This window comes from Pinus tabuliformis, chromosome 2_2 (genome assembly GCF_031772625.1).
Source record: "Pinus tabuliformis cultivar Carrire ecotype Pingquan chromosome 2_2, CPIR1, whole genome shotgun sequence".
NCBI lineage: Eukaryota > Viridiplantae > Streptophyta > Pinopsida > Pinales > Pinaceae > Pinus > Pinus tabuliformis.
Window position 1 is genome coordinate 1,102,554,446 of NC_142300.1, and position 15,103 is coordinate 1,102,569,548.

General features: G+C 36.1%; 1 protein-coding gene across 2 annotated transcripts in view; it reads left to right on the forward strand.

The window, feature by feature from the left end:
• Positions 1 to 8,369: 8,369 nt before the first annotated feature.
• The window catches only part of LOC149197234 (phosphomevalonate kinase, peroxisomal-like), a 304,989-nt gene continuing 298,255 nt past the window's right edge, over positions 8,370 to 15,103 (forward strand). The window contains exon 1 of one of the 2 annotated variants that reach the window (XM_089405783.1): positions 8,370 to 8,526. The gene's annotated coding sequence lies outside the window, so the exon portion shown is untranslated. Of the gene's footprint in view, positions 8,527 to 12,846; positions 12,899 to 15,103 lie in introns of those variants that run through there. The other variant, XM_089405784.1, reaches the window with a different exon arrangement.

Genomic DNA, 15,103 nt, shown 5'->3' on the forward strand with positions numbered 1-15,103 from the left:
CCTTCATAACAACTTTAAATATTGTCCCAAAGTTCTTTGGCTGATTGGAAACACATTAATTTGACACATTCTATGTTTGTTAGTCCACTTAATATGGCATTTTTAGGCATTGCATTATTTGTATAGATAAATTTACAATTTGCATCAGTTGAGGAGTTGCAAGAACCTAGTAACCATTTTTAATAACCATCCAGACATTAGTACTTATATACTTAATGTAGGTACTCATTCTTATATTCCAAAAGGCATAATTTGATCCATCAAACATTGGATCCTTACTTGTGGAAGAGCCCCTATGATTGGCCATGTTACTTTGTGATATATCTTCTAGTGATTAACTATTTTGAAGGAACCTTGCTCTAATACCAATTGTTGGAAATATAATTATACTAAGTGCAGGGGGGGAGGGTGAATTAGTATAATGGCCAATCCTAACCAATCAAAACAATTTTACTGCACATATAAAATCAATCACATCAATGACAAGAGATACGTCACATATAGGCATGAAACTTATTTTATTAATGAATGATTATGTATGCGGCAACCTATTGTGACATTGATTTTCTGGAACCAACCAGAAGGAGGCACAACCCCCTAAGTTATTTTATTGGCACTAACCATAAGGAGGCACCAACCCCCTAAGACGTTTTATTAGCACTAACTAGAAGGAGGCACTAATCCCGTATGATATTTTATCGACACCAACCCCTTGAGAAGCACAAGCACCAACCCCTTGAGAAACTCAAACACCAACCTGAAATGCTCAAATGAATCTTTTGTTTATAATTTCAACTCTACTTTTGTGTTACTTCTCTATTATGCACATTAATCTCCATTCTTTATCTTCAACTCAACTTCTGAATTTATCGTCAAACCTGTTCCATGATCACATGTCCCCCATAGAATTCATGCTACAAACTTACTTCACACCACAAAACTACAACACACAAAAAACACTTCTAACTTCCTTGACATAATACTTCTCACAACTTCCAAACATCTTTGGCTTATTTATACTGGATTACATCCACAATTTTGGAGGGGCCGACATGGATAGTGGCTTATTTACTCTTGGAAATCTAGTCTAGATGACCTTAGAACATCGACTCCTTAGCTCTCGGGGGCTTAACTTTAGTTCCATTAAACCACATGATATGACTACAAATTCAGATAACTTCTTTTCACACAGAACCATGACCAATGCTAGAACCTTGGCCACTTTGCCCATTAAGATTGAATTCGGATTTAGGCATTAAGCTAAGGTGTATGTTGCCTGCACTCCTGGATCACTAAATGCTCATGTAACCTTTCTACAATGCACTTTAAACAATCATCAACTTCTAAACTCTATTAATTGTTTCATTTAAGATTGATGGTGTACACAGAATTAAACAAGCACGATAGGAGTTAATATATTAAATAGTGAAGTACCAAACATTATTGAAATCAAGATTTTATTCATGAGTATGATATAAGGTTCCATGTGACTTGACTCGAATAGTTATAAACACCTTAGAACATATTAAACATCTGCAAGAAGTCTTTGGATGTCTTTGCTAACCTTACACCTGTCCGCCTTGGAAGTGGGAATTCTCATCGGTGGTCCAGGATGGAGATGCCCATTCGACAGTGGAGGTTGCTTGGAGTTAGGTTTAGGCAACTATCCTTGTGAACTGTTCTTCTTGATGCTCAGTTGCGCCGCTTGATGTAGGGTTTGGAACCCCTCCTCTACACAGAGTCGAACGTTTGGTCGATATCTCAGGATTTATCACTCAAGGGTGCAAGACACCTCTGTTTGAAGGATACTGGAAGATGGCAGTGTGGAACATGGCAGCATGGAATGGAAAAGGGCACGGGGGTGTCAAGGTTTTAGTGAGGGAGAAAGAAGGTCATCTCATTTAGTTAGAAAAAGAAGACTCAAATAAGTAATTCATTTGTTTTAACATATAAAAAATGGAAACCACATCAAAATTGCAGCATGCTATTTTGCGCCGCAAGTTTAAAAAATCTACAAAGGTAGAGGGCTTGACCACAAAGATCCATTTGCAGCCTCAAAACCGGATATTGCAACATATTCTCAACTAGGTGAAGTCCTTATAGTGAATGATTTCAATGTTAGGACTGCAAGTGAGCAAGCTAGCATTCTTTGTTGTAAAGAAGATTGCAACCCTATTTGGCTTACAAAAGGGAGTAAACATCAGTGGGAAAGAATTTTAGAGGACAAGGGCTGCAATCTCTTTGGTGAACAATTGCTTACTCTATGTGAGGCCTTTGATTTAGTCATTTGTAATGGCTTGACTAGATGGGCAAAGTCCGATAATTTCACTTGCAATACTTACAATGGAGCAAGTGTAATAGATTATGTAATTTGCTCGTATGGTTTGTGTGAGAAAATGAGGAAGTTTTGATTGGAGATCAATTGTGGGACTTAAAATCAGATCACAAGCCAATTTATTTAAGTTTCTCTTGGACTGGAAAGAAACAATTAGAGTAAAAAATTTAGCATGTCCAACAAAATCTCCCAAAGGGCAGAATTCTTTTGACTCCATAAATTTGTAATACCTTCAAAATGACGCTAGAGAGGCTCTTCGAGAAGGAGAAAATCACACTTCATGGCCTTCACAGTCATGAATTAACACATTTAATTCAATGCGCACTTGCATAGTGCAAAAGAGAAAAAAATAAGAAGTCTGGAACAAATTGCTTTACGGTTAATGCTTGGTTTGACGAGGAATGCAAAAAGGCAAGGAGAATGTTGAAAGAGTCAAACAAGGATAACATAAAACTCAAAGCTTACAAACAATTATTAAGTAAGAAAAAGGTCGATTTCATGGTTTCAAGGAGGGAAGAACTAATCTTCCTTGGGAAAAATAATCCCAAATTATTTTGAAAGGAGCTCCAACCAAGAAAGATACAAATTGGAAATAATATTAAAACTTCTAAATGGTTTGACGATCCAAGACAACTATATGAGCAGGATCCCAAGGTTGACCCTCCCCCCTTGGTCAACACTAATACTGAACTCTTCATGATGCAAGAGGTAGAGATGGGAAAGACTTAACTGAACATAAGCAGAATATCTAAAGTGGGGCTCAAAGATCCTTACGCCTCACATTACAAAAATTTTCAACAACATCATACAACAGGGGCTCTCCATAGATTGGACAACTAGTTTGGTAATACCTCTTTTCAATAGTGGTGATATCAAGAATCCCTCCAATTATAGGATCATCATGATAAACCCTTTGTTTGCAAAGCTATTTGGAAGCATGCTAGAAAATAAAATTAGTAAGTGGGAAAAAGAAAGAGATAAGTGTGCTAAGGGGCAAGCAAGTTTTAGACCTAAACATTCCACAGTTGACCATTGTATAACTTTTAGGCACATCATTGAAAAAGTTTGGGAGAAAAGGGAAGAAGTATTTTGTTGCTTTGTTGATTTCAGAAAAGTGTTTCACACAGTTCCTAGGGATAAGCTTTGACACAAAATGGAGGAACTTGGGGTTCCTAAACATTTTAGAGTAGCTATGCATAGGCTATATGAAGAGGTGAAATTCAAAATTAGAACTTCAGCAGGCATTTCTGAAAATTTTAGAAGCGATATCAGGGTCAAGCAAGGTTTCCCACTCTCTCCTACCCTTTTTGGTTTATATATCGACAAGCTTGAGGAGTGGTCAAATTCGCAAGGGGGTGATGGTATCTATTTGGGCAAGTTTGTTATAAGACTTCTTTTGTATGCAGACAACCTTATTCTGATTGCTAAATCAGTTCTTGGTTTGCAAGAGCACTTACTATCCCTTGAGATTTTTTGTAGAAGTGTGGGGATGGAAGTCAATATCAGCAAAACGAAAGTAGTGGTTTTCTCTAAAAAAAGAAAACATAACCAACATAAGTTCTACTTTGAAAGCAACATTCTGGAAGAAGTTGCAGACTATAAATACCTCATAATTGACTTCAACAAAAATCTAAGCTGGGATGGTTGTAGAAAGAAAAGAACTCTTGGGGGTTGGAAATCATTTTATGATTTTCAAAATAGGTGTAGAGAGGCAGAGTTATGGGACTGAAAAACCACTCAAACTCTTTTTGGGCTTCCAGTGATTCCGGTGATTCTCTATGGTTGTGAACTATGGGCCAGCAGGTCATCCGACATGCAGCGGAGAAAAATTGAGAAAAATCAGAAGCGTTTGATTACAAACAAATTCAAGATTAAAAGTGTAGTTCCTTGTGCTATCTTGTTAAGTGAAACAAGGGCTGCTCCTATTGAAGCAATTGTTATGGTGCGAGTCATAAGGTATTTAAAAAAAGTTGAGCAAATGGAAGAGGGGCCTAAGGTTGTCTTTAATGACAGATTGTGCAAAAAAAAAAAAAAAAAAAAACAAACAAACAAAAAACAAAAAACAAAACAAAACAAACAAACAAACTTGGATGCAACAAAATAACAAATGGTTTAGTAAATGGGGTATTTGCTTGAACACGTGTCCCATAAACAACAAAGAGATAAATGTTTTTGTTATGGATAAGTTCCATAAGCGTACTTGGGATAAGGAGCTAGGAAGAAAGAAAAAGTACTATATTGAAGTGTTTAATCCCACTCATAATCATCAACCAAAAGCATATATAGAGGCTAATATCTCTTGGAGAGCCAAAATTCTTATTGCTTAGTTAAGGACTAATTCTCATCAACTCCGTTGTGAAACATGGCGTTGTAAAAGGCCAAAAGAAGTGTGAGAGGAAAGAGTATACATTTTTTGTTTTTGTTTTTGTTTTTGTTTTTTGTTTTTTTGTTTTTTGTTTTTTTTTTTTTTGTTTTTTTTGTTTTTTGTTTTTTGTTTTTTTTTTGTTTTTTGCTTTTTTGTTTTGTTTTTTTTTTTTTTTGGAAAAGTGGAAACAAAAAAGCATTTCATTTTAGAATGTGAGGCCCTCAAAGACAACATGGAAAGTTATGTAGATATGTTGGTAGGTAGCTCTTGGGATAATCTATTTAGCAAGGGGTTTGTCGGGAAGCTGGGAAAATTTGTTGTGAAGCTTTACTGAAAAAGGGATGAATATATCAAGCAAATCAAGAAGCAATCTGCTTCATAGGCTATTTTAGCCTCGTGGATGTTAAAATAATTTCTTTCTTTCTTCTTTCTCATGGATGCCGTCATCAACTTGGAATCAGGCTGCAAGGTTATACACCTCTCGGCATAGTTCTGAGTTTTTATATTGACTGAGTTTACATCATTTTACCCTTTTCTTTGTATGACTTCACCAGTTGAGGCAGGTCCTTCCACCCAGGGTTGGAATTTCGATTCCTCTTTACCCGTCATATAATTTTTTTTGACGTTTTAGGTCTTTATTCTTCCCTTCAAGAAACATTATGTTTAAAATTTTGCCCTTCAAGAGTGATGCTTTTATAATAAATTAACCCTTTACCAACAAAGGTTTCATTAAAAAATTACCTTTCAATAACACAGTTATGTTAAAAAAAATCACATATTTATGATAAGATAAGAAAAACAAAATGACCATAACAAACAAATGACTTATTGAATTTTGAATCTTGGTTTGAAATTATATGGAACACTCACAATAAAATATTCAGAACTCTGAAATAAAATGTCCTAGACCAAGACATGCCATAGCATTTGTATATATAAGATATGACTAAGGAGATCTTATGTGACATATAAGATGACCAACAAAGTAAAACTATAAGATGGTCTATCCCTCGCGTCCTCTCCACAATCATAATCACATGGAATCAATATGGATGTCCACCGTGGAGAGTTTGAAGTCAAGCAAGCACAATGTATGAAAAGTGCTTTAATATTTCATAAGTGGCGGTAGATGTTGTTCTTCATGAGCCGATCTTTCAGAGCTTTTAAGTGATTTGTTGAGACACTAAAGATTTGGTGCAGACTATAGTTGAAGCGAAACTTCCATTGTTTCACAGGTGACACGTGACATATGATAACTTTCGTAAGTGAGTGTTATTGACACTGTGACAGAACCCCCACCCAAATAAGCCAACAAATATGGGTGGTGAATACACTCAGAAAGAGCAAGTGGCAACGAGCAGGATTGTGGTCCAAATTCATTATGACAAGGAAGAGGTTTTTGCTTTCAGCTACGTGATGCTTTGGGCTACTAGAACACTCAAGAAATGATTGTTTGTTTCATTCAAGTGGGATTGTTAATGATTTTTGCATAAGAGATAAATGGATGTTCATTAGATTTCAAGGAAACTATTTGGACTTTGACTCTAATCCAACTTACCCTGGTCAAATGAATAAATTGTGATTGATTGAATGACATTCCTTCCAAGGAGTATGAAATATGTATGTTTTTCCCCGTTTTCCCTAAGGTGAACATAGTGAACGTCTAGGTGACACCTACGAGAATTAAATCATACTAGATCGAGCACATGATGAGATCTCATGATGAAAAAAATATTTTAAACCAAGCCAAATTTGTTTTGTTGTGAGCATATCTATATCCTATATAGATGAATGACAATATTTGATATAAATTCTTTATAGACTAGATGTTTATTCATCACTTATTTTTGTGGACATATATTTAAGGAGACTAGGAAATAACCTTTTTTGAATGGTCTCATATCCATTTTATGTGGTTGTATGTTCTTATGATATAGGTTCTTTTGCACAAGTTGGATGTATTTTAATTCCTACTTGAATGAAAATATGTTTTTCCTTCTTTGTGTGCACATTCAAATTCACTAGAGAGCTCCCTTCAATTCGAATGATCCACTCACATGCGCCTCAAGATGCATCAACAAGGAAAGGAATCAATCAAAGGTGAAAAGGGGCCTAAATAGATTTACCCATGAAAAATTGAAATCTTGCAATATTAATGGCACAAAAGAAAATAGAGAAAGACTAAGAATGTAAAATCTAGGAGTAAAAATGCACAAAATTTTTATCTGCAAGTTTATAATTTCTATTTGTAATAATTCTTAAAACATAAAAAGAGCCAATCAAAGGTCATTTCTAGATAGTTTTGTCGAAAAGGTTTCCAAAGTAAGGTATCTACATTATCATCATCTTTATAATTGAGTTCTTCAACACCATTTCTACATTTATTAATTTTAATAAATGGTTTCTAGTGATGTTTTAGATTCATTTCCTTCTTATGGTCAAATTTTACAATTAATAAATTGAATTTTAAAGTATTTAAAGTACGCCTTTCATAAAACACATTGTCAGTGATGGATAGAGGAGTAAAACACAAACAATGACATTAGTTAAATATATACACAGTTTTTACAAATTTTATAAACACATTTATAAAAGAATTGTGTTTATAAAGTGGAATTGTTGAGATTTTTTTTTAGGTCTAGAGTATGTCTTAAAATTGTTTTTGTTTGGCCAAGGCTTTGAGTTTACGAGACAAAGAAACAAGTTGATGGACCTAGAAGTAGAGGCATTTGGTAAGACTGAAAACCAAACCCAAACCACTAGTAGGGTAATTCTAGGTCGTGGTTTTTTGGAATAACTATGATGAGTCAACTTGCATCTTGCATTATGGATCACTGCTAGGGATGATTATCCATAATGTGAGTTTGACAATTGAATTATAATATTTTTTTCCCAATATGTTAAAAAAACTAGATAGAAAATATTAAAATATTGTGGAGAACAATTGGCTACCGTTTTAACTAAAACATCATAAAGAAAACATACTAATTTTCCCTAATATGTTAAAAAAAGGAAAAAGTAGACAAAATATTAAGTTACTATGGAATATTAAGTAGACAAAATATTTGAAATATGTTTTTAACTAAATCATAAAGAAAACAAGAATTGTGTTTATTAAATTCTAATTGTTTAATGTTTGAGGGATTTTTAAACATACTAAATTGATTTATACATTGAAAAAAGTGATTTAAACAACACAAAACTACAATTTCATTAAAAAATAGATTACTAAATTCCAACAAAATAAAATAATAGATTACTAAAATCCAACAAAATAAAATAATTAATAATAATCATTATATAATTTTTAAAAAAATATAAATATATTAAATAAACATATTTTTAAATTTTAATTTTCTATATCAAATACAAAATAACTCAAAATAATCCCAATATAAAATTTTAACTCATATATATATAGATAAACACTTTTCTAAATTTAAATTTCGTATACCACAACATACAATTTTTTTTTAATAATTATTATATCTATTAATAAATTCAAACCAATACAAATATATTTTTATAAAATAAATATAAAAATAACGTTTAAAAATAACCGTTAAAAAATAATGGTTAATGAAAAGTTCAACTCTTTAATGGTAAATATGATCGATCTCTATTTAAGCTTTCTAAAATGTAAACCGAATGATTTATATGGAAATAATATTAATATTGTGTACTTATTATAGAGTGCAGGTGTACATACTCCATTTCAAGCAGATCCCAACTCCGAAACACGCCTCTCATTTCTCCCTTGGCCGTTGGCGCTCTGCAACCTCGCTCTTCTGGTGCTCGAGGTGAAACCTACACTAGCACACCACAGGTATCTTTTTCCTCCTCGGACTTAGAAGCCGTTGCAAACCCTCCTTCAGTGTTACAAATCCTCTCTCTGAGGTTTTCACCAGGAATTTTGTTTATCTGTCTTGGATAAATCAGTGTTACAAATCCTCTCTCTGAGGTTTTCACCAGGAATTTTGTTTATCTGTCTTGGATAAATCTTTCCCAATTTCACTTGGATCTTAGGTTCATTCAACAAAAGCGTAAGGTCTTCCTGGAAAGTTTTTCAACATTATCACCCACTACACACCAACATTATCACCCACTACACACCAACCCTCGCAGGGAAGGCTCTTGTTGAATATATGATGTTTCTGTTATCATAGGTCTTTTGTTTTGCATGCTCATAGAAATCCACCGTTCGATCATATTTCAAAGCTTTAGCACTTGTTTTTGAGAGAGAAACCCCAGAAAATCTCGCCTCAACGGCATAGTTTTGAGGTCGGTGAAGAAATTAGCGACTCGATTAGGTTTTGAAAGCTTCTGCGTTCTCTTTCCCGTTTGGAAACCTTACAAATCTTGAATTTACGCGGCTCGTTTTGAGATTCCCGAGGAAATTTTGTTCTCTCCGTCTTTTCTTAATCGCTTTGTGAAATTTCACGAGAATTGGTATGATCTAGCTGGTTTAGCGAAGAATGGAGGCTATAAAGCCGGGAAACGAAACAAAAATTTCAGAAGGTTAATGAGAAAAAAATAATAATAGCTGTTCCTTTAAAGGAGAAAATTGGTAAAGATGCTAGGCTATGCATGGGCGGCAGAGTGAAGAGCAACAACGGCAGCGGCACATGTTGCCTGTCCCAAGTCACGGTACAGTTGGCGATTCTTCCAACGCTCAGCAGCTCTTTTAACTCACAGCAGTTGGAAACGTCTAGTTCTCGGAGCTGTGTCAGCTGTTCCAAACCCGTTATGCTTTTCAGCTTCATACATCTAGATACCTGCAACACATCCAAGGACTTCAAATATCCAACGCCTAGCAGCTCTTCTAACCCATTGCACAGATGAACGCGTATTTCTCGCAGCTGCATCACCTGCGCCAAATCCGTTATGCTCATCAGCTTCAATTTAGGACAGTTGTCCAATTCCAGTATTATGAGTGCATTTGGCAATGTCCGAACCTCAATCAGACCTTCACAGTCCTTGATGTTGAGATGCTGGAGGTTGGGGCAAACACCCGTAGGAAATGATACCCCTGATATTGCTGTGTTGTGCAGTTCCAAGTGTTGAAGATGAAGCAGGCACTTCGCAAAACCAGATAGCCTTTCTATTTTCCTCAATTTAGGACAATCGATCAAGTGCAGTCCTCTGAGTGCATTTGGCAATGTTCCAACCTCCACCAGATCTTGACAATCCCTGATGGCCAGATATTGGAGTTCGGGGCAAACACCGGTAGGAAATGATATCTCCGATATTTGTGTTTTGTGCAGTCCCAAGTGTTGAAGCTGAAGCAGGCGCCTCTCCAAATTACTCAATGTTCCTTGTCCTCCTGAGTCTGTCATTGTTTCACTTCCGCCTTCAACCGTTTCAAAAGGGAGTTCTTGTAAGGGACAGTCGTCCACTACCAACTTTATCAACTGATCCAAGAGGAGAAAGGAATCCGGCAAACGTTTCAAACTCCGGCAGCTTAGCAGCTCCAAATGCTTCAAGTTCCTAAGGTCACATCCAAAACAAGGTGGCAGCGCTTCCAACAAAGGCGTTTATAATACCAACTTTTCCAAATGGCTTGACTCTCCAGTTGCACTTGGCCATTCTTCCATGTTCATCAACTGATCCAAGAGGAGAAAGGAATCCGGCAAACGTTTCAAACTCCGGCAGCTTAGCAGCTCCAAATGCTTCAGGTTCCTTAGGTCACGTCCAAAACAAGGCGGCAGCGCTTCTAAGAAAGGCGTTTCTAATACCAACTTTTCCAAATGGCTTGACTCTCCAGTTGCACTTGGCCATTCTTCCATGTTTATAAGGCACAACAGTAATTTTTCCAGGGACCACTGATGAGCAATTTGGGGGGGCAACACTTCGATGCGCCATTCAGGGAAACACATGTATTCAAGCGTAATCTTTCGAAAAGTTCCACCAGGGATGGTTAACTTATGGCATCCCAATAAATTAATATATTTAAGCTTAATTAAATTCCCGAAGGAGTCTGGAAGCCTCTCCAATGCACCGCAGTAAGACAGGTCGATGTGTTGTAGGCTCGATAAATCCCCGAAGGAGTCGGAAAGCCTCTCCAAGGCACCGTCTCCTGGTCCAGCCTTTCAGTGGCGGCCTCTCTATTATGTTTCCAAGCAGAGTTTTTACAACAGTGAGCTCGATTCGAGTCTCACTAAACAGAATGAAGTCAGTAGGAATGGAGTGCACAAACTCTCCTTACTGAAACTCGACCTCCGAGGGTCACAGTAGTATGACAGGCCTATACAGAGGAGCTTGCTTGAACCTATCAAGCCTTCAATGGAGTACATAGACTCTCTGACTCTCTCTGGCTCTATCTGGCTCGATGCTGCCTTCAGGTCAGCTCGGCTTCTAGTCTCTGTTCTCTGCTATTAGCTTCTTGCGTCTCTGTATGTGCCCGTATTTTAACTGCGTGAATTGATTTGAAAATCTCCCTTGGTCGGTGGCGCTCTGCAACCTCACTTTTCTGGTGCTCGAGGTGAAACCTACTCTAGCACACCACAGGTATCTTTTTCCTCCTCAGACTTAGAAGTCGTTGCAAACCCTCCTTCAGTGTTACAAATCCTCTCTCTGAGGTTTTCACCAGGAATTTTGTTTATCTGTCTTGGATAAATCAGTGTTACAAATCCTCTCTTTGAGGTTTTCACCAGGAATTTTGTTTATCTGTCTTGGATAAATCTTTCCCAATTTCACTTGGATCTTAGGTTCATTCAACAAAAGCGTAAGGTCTTCCTGGAAAGTTTTTCAACATTATCACCCACTACACGCCAACCCTCGCAGGTAAGGCTCTTGTTGAATATATGATGTTTCTGTTATCATAGGTCTTTTGTTTTGCATGCTCATAGAAATCCACTGTTCGATCATATTTCAAAGCTTTAGCACTTGTTTTTGAGAGAGAAACCCCATAAAATATCGCCTGAATGACACAATGTTGAGGTCGGTGAAGAAATTAGCGACTCGATTAGGTTTTGAAAGCTTCCGCGTTCTCTTTCCCGTTTGGATGCAAAACTGTAAATGTCTTATATGTAGTACTTCTTTCTTTTGTGAAAATATGCAATTATACATTGTGGTGACTTGTACCGTAGAAATCTTAGGTTTATTTAACACTTCATGAGTTTGCAAGTGTGTTCCCCTCGGTTATGATTTTTTGAAGTTTTTGGTTGTTGGAATTGTCTAAGTCTCCAGCCTTGATATCCCCGATATCATTGCTACAAGATATAGAGCTGTTGCTGGTTTCGTTCAAGCAGTCAAGCCCTTTTTTTGGATTAAAAACTGTTGCACCACAGATAATTGAATATTTGTCGTTTTAAATATCTATACGAGTGGTATTCTGGGGCTAGCTTGTGGTTGAGATTTACAAGTTGGAAAAATTTAACCTTTCTTGTTTGATTTTGAGTAGTTTTCAAATAACTGCAAACAATTTTAACTTCACGACTTGCTGTCATAGGCTGCGTATTTTAGTGTAGAGTTACCTTCCCTGATTTTGTATAGGGAGCTCATTTTGTCATTATTTTGAGTCCTATTGTTGTAGTGATATGCATAAAGGCTTTCCTACTTTCTAGACATTTGGTATTTTGGTCTTCACATTTTTATTACTGTAAGTCGTATATTAGGCAGTGTTAAGTTTCATGGCTTTAACGTTATTTCTCCTATGATAGGCGGAATATTTTGGTCAACTGCTTAAGCTTGTAACGTAGATGGGCAGTTGGCATTCTTAGCGTATCAACCAGTTTTTATTTTCAAGCTACCTTTATCTAAAAATACCGATCTTGCGGTGGAAGAGAATATGGATGGGCTAATGTGGTTACCATCATCCACATGGACCTTATGACAATTGTATATGGTAAAAGCAATTAATCAGCACACGCTGTGAACTCATATTCATTTGGTATGCTTATTATGATCTATTACGCATCTGCTATTTTGCTATTCCATATTCAATAGAGTTGCAAACAGATGAGATATTTTGAAGCTTTAATGTCTGTCTTACATGATTTCATCGTGTGTTTGTACCGCTGGTTATTTCATTTCACAAAGATGAGATATCAGCTGCCTCATTGCTTCATCCATGTAAAGTTGGATTTCTCAGGAAAGACGTTGAACTTCCTTCAGGCATATCGTCATTTGTGTGTAGGAGAGTTTATGACACTACGAACAGGTGTTTATGGTGGTTAACTGATCAAGACTACACTGATGTAAGTTTTCCCACACCATACCTGGTTAAATGATGGAAATTTGTTTAGATTTTCATTTTTTCTATTTGTATACCTAAATGTCATGCTGGGTATGTTAAATACATGTTTGAAGGGGTGTTTATTTTGGAGTATTGTTGTCCTCAATGACTTGAGAATCAGCCTACGAGCAGCCTCTGATGGTCAAGTTCAAATTTGTCTATGATGCAATGCAAGTATAGAACACGTCCAAAGTTATTTGAGTCTTTGGACTCAAGGATCGAGGTTTGACAAAAGACATTCAATTAGCATCATATCTATTGATGCGAGGTTGTTGGTCCCTAAAGAAATCAGATACCGGAACTTGTAAAAGTTCTACTTTACAAGTGAAACATATCTGGCAGATATTGGATAGTCCTTTTTGTTGATTTTTTCTTTTCCCTCCAACTTGCATTTCAGAACATCTTTTTCCCACTTTTTCCATTTGATATAATTTCTATTTGGAGCTAATTTCCAATTTTAAAGCGGTCCAGAATTACTCTACATTGATGAACAAAGTTAGATTGAAAGTTTAAAATTTAAATGGATTTGTGATGCCAAGGTCCCATTCTTGTTGAATTCTCTGGAAGGGGAGTGTCCTTTGTTTTATTGATTGGAATCCTGTCTAGTCTGACTTTTTAGATTAAAGTTATTTGACAGTGACATGGATTTAAATAAATAGATATAATGGGAGGTGCAACTTTTGTGAATGATTTCTTCCTTAGCATTATTTTGTAGGATGGCTTCTTTATGTAAAAGTTTTCGTCTGATTAGCCAGTAATCAGTTATATAATTTCAATAATAGCAGTTTGCAGAAAAAATTCAATGATACAATTTGTTGTTTTAAAATGCCCAAGCAGTGAGTTATAACATTTACTCACGCACTTAAAAATTTGGAACTAGATTGATCTTGATCTTCTCAGTGATTAAAGTATTTTGTCTGATATCAGAGTAGTTCTTTCAATTTGGTTGGTTGTATATTTATTATTTTGAAAGATGTACTTCTTTCGGGACTATTCCTTATAGCAGGCAACAATTAGCTTATGAAACTAATCCTATATTCAAACTAACCCAACGCCTAATCCTATATTCATCTAGGACTGTACATGTCTTTGAAATTATCACAATTTAATAATCTTATCGGCCTCTCTTTGCACCTTTTGGGGCAATTTCTAGTTATAGGACATACCTCAATTTCTTATTCACAGACAAAAAAAAAAAGACCGAATATATCAAGCAGATGAAGAAGTAATCTGTCCCACAGACGACTATCTTTAACCTATTCTATTTTAAAATCGCGAAGTTTGTAAAAGCAAAGTCTCTCGATAAAATATTAAGAACGTTTTCAAAATATTAAGAGTGAAGTCTCCGGATAAAATATTAAGAACGTTTTCAAAATATTATAAGCAGTCAAAAACACGTTCTTCCAACCACGTCATGCCAGACGGTCATTTAAAAATTTTCAACAAAATATTATATGCTGTCAAAAACACGTTCTTCAAACCACACGTTCTTCAGTCTTCAAACCACGTCATGCCTGACGGTCATTTAAAAATTTTCAACAAAATATTATAAGTCGTCAAAAACACGTTCTTCAGTCTTGAAACCACGTCATGGCAGACGGTCATTTAAAATTTTTCAACATATTTAATGGCTAAAATGGCCTGTGATGGGCAAAATGCCTGTCAAATTCCAACACTGGTTTCGAAACTTCCAGTTCCCTGTGCGTAGACCTCTACAATTCTAGAATTAATTTGTTGTTTGGTTACACAAGTGAAGCCCTCTACTGCTGCTCACGGTTGATGAACCCTCAACATTTGTGCTAGGGCTCCCGACTTACAGCTATCTGCCAGGTAATTCAAGATTTTGGCCAACAGAGCCTCAGTTGTATTCCGCCAGTGTGAACATTGATTCAAGGGTTCACTTATTCGACCCGAGGGTCTGCACTTCGCCTCCTCTGAGGGCTTCTTGTTTACTGAAAATATTAAGAGAGACTGTAATTAGTTATGTAGTAATTTTTTAATAGTTATATAGTATTTCTTTTTTGAAAGTGGGTTCTATGCCGACTTTCCGGCTAATACAGATTCATGCTACTACGCTCATATGATGTAATTTTGTTGAGTTTCTATTCCGCACCAGGATCTTGCCTACATTATGTATTTAAGTTGAAAAACTCTTTTTTTGATCGGT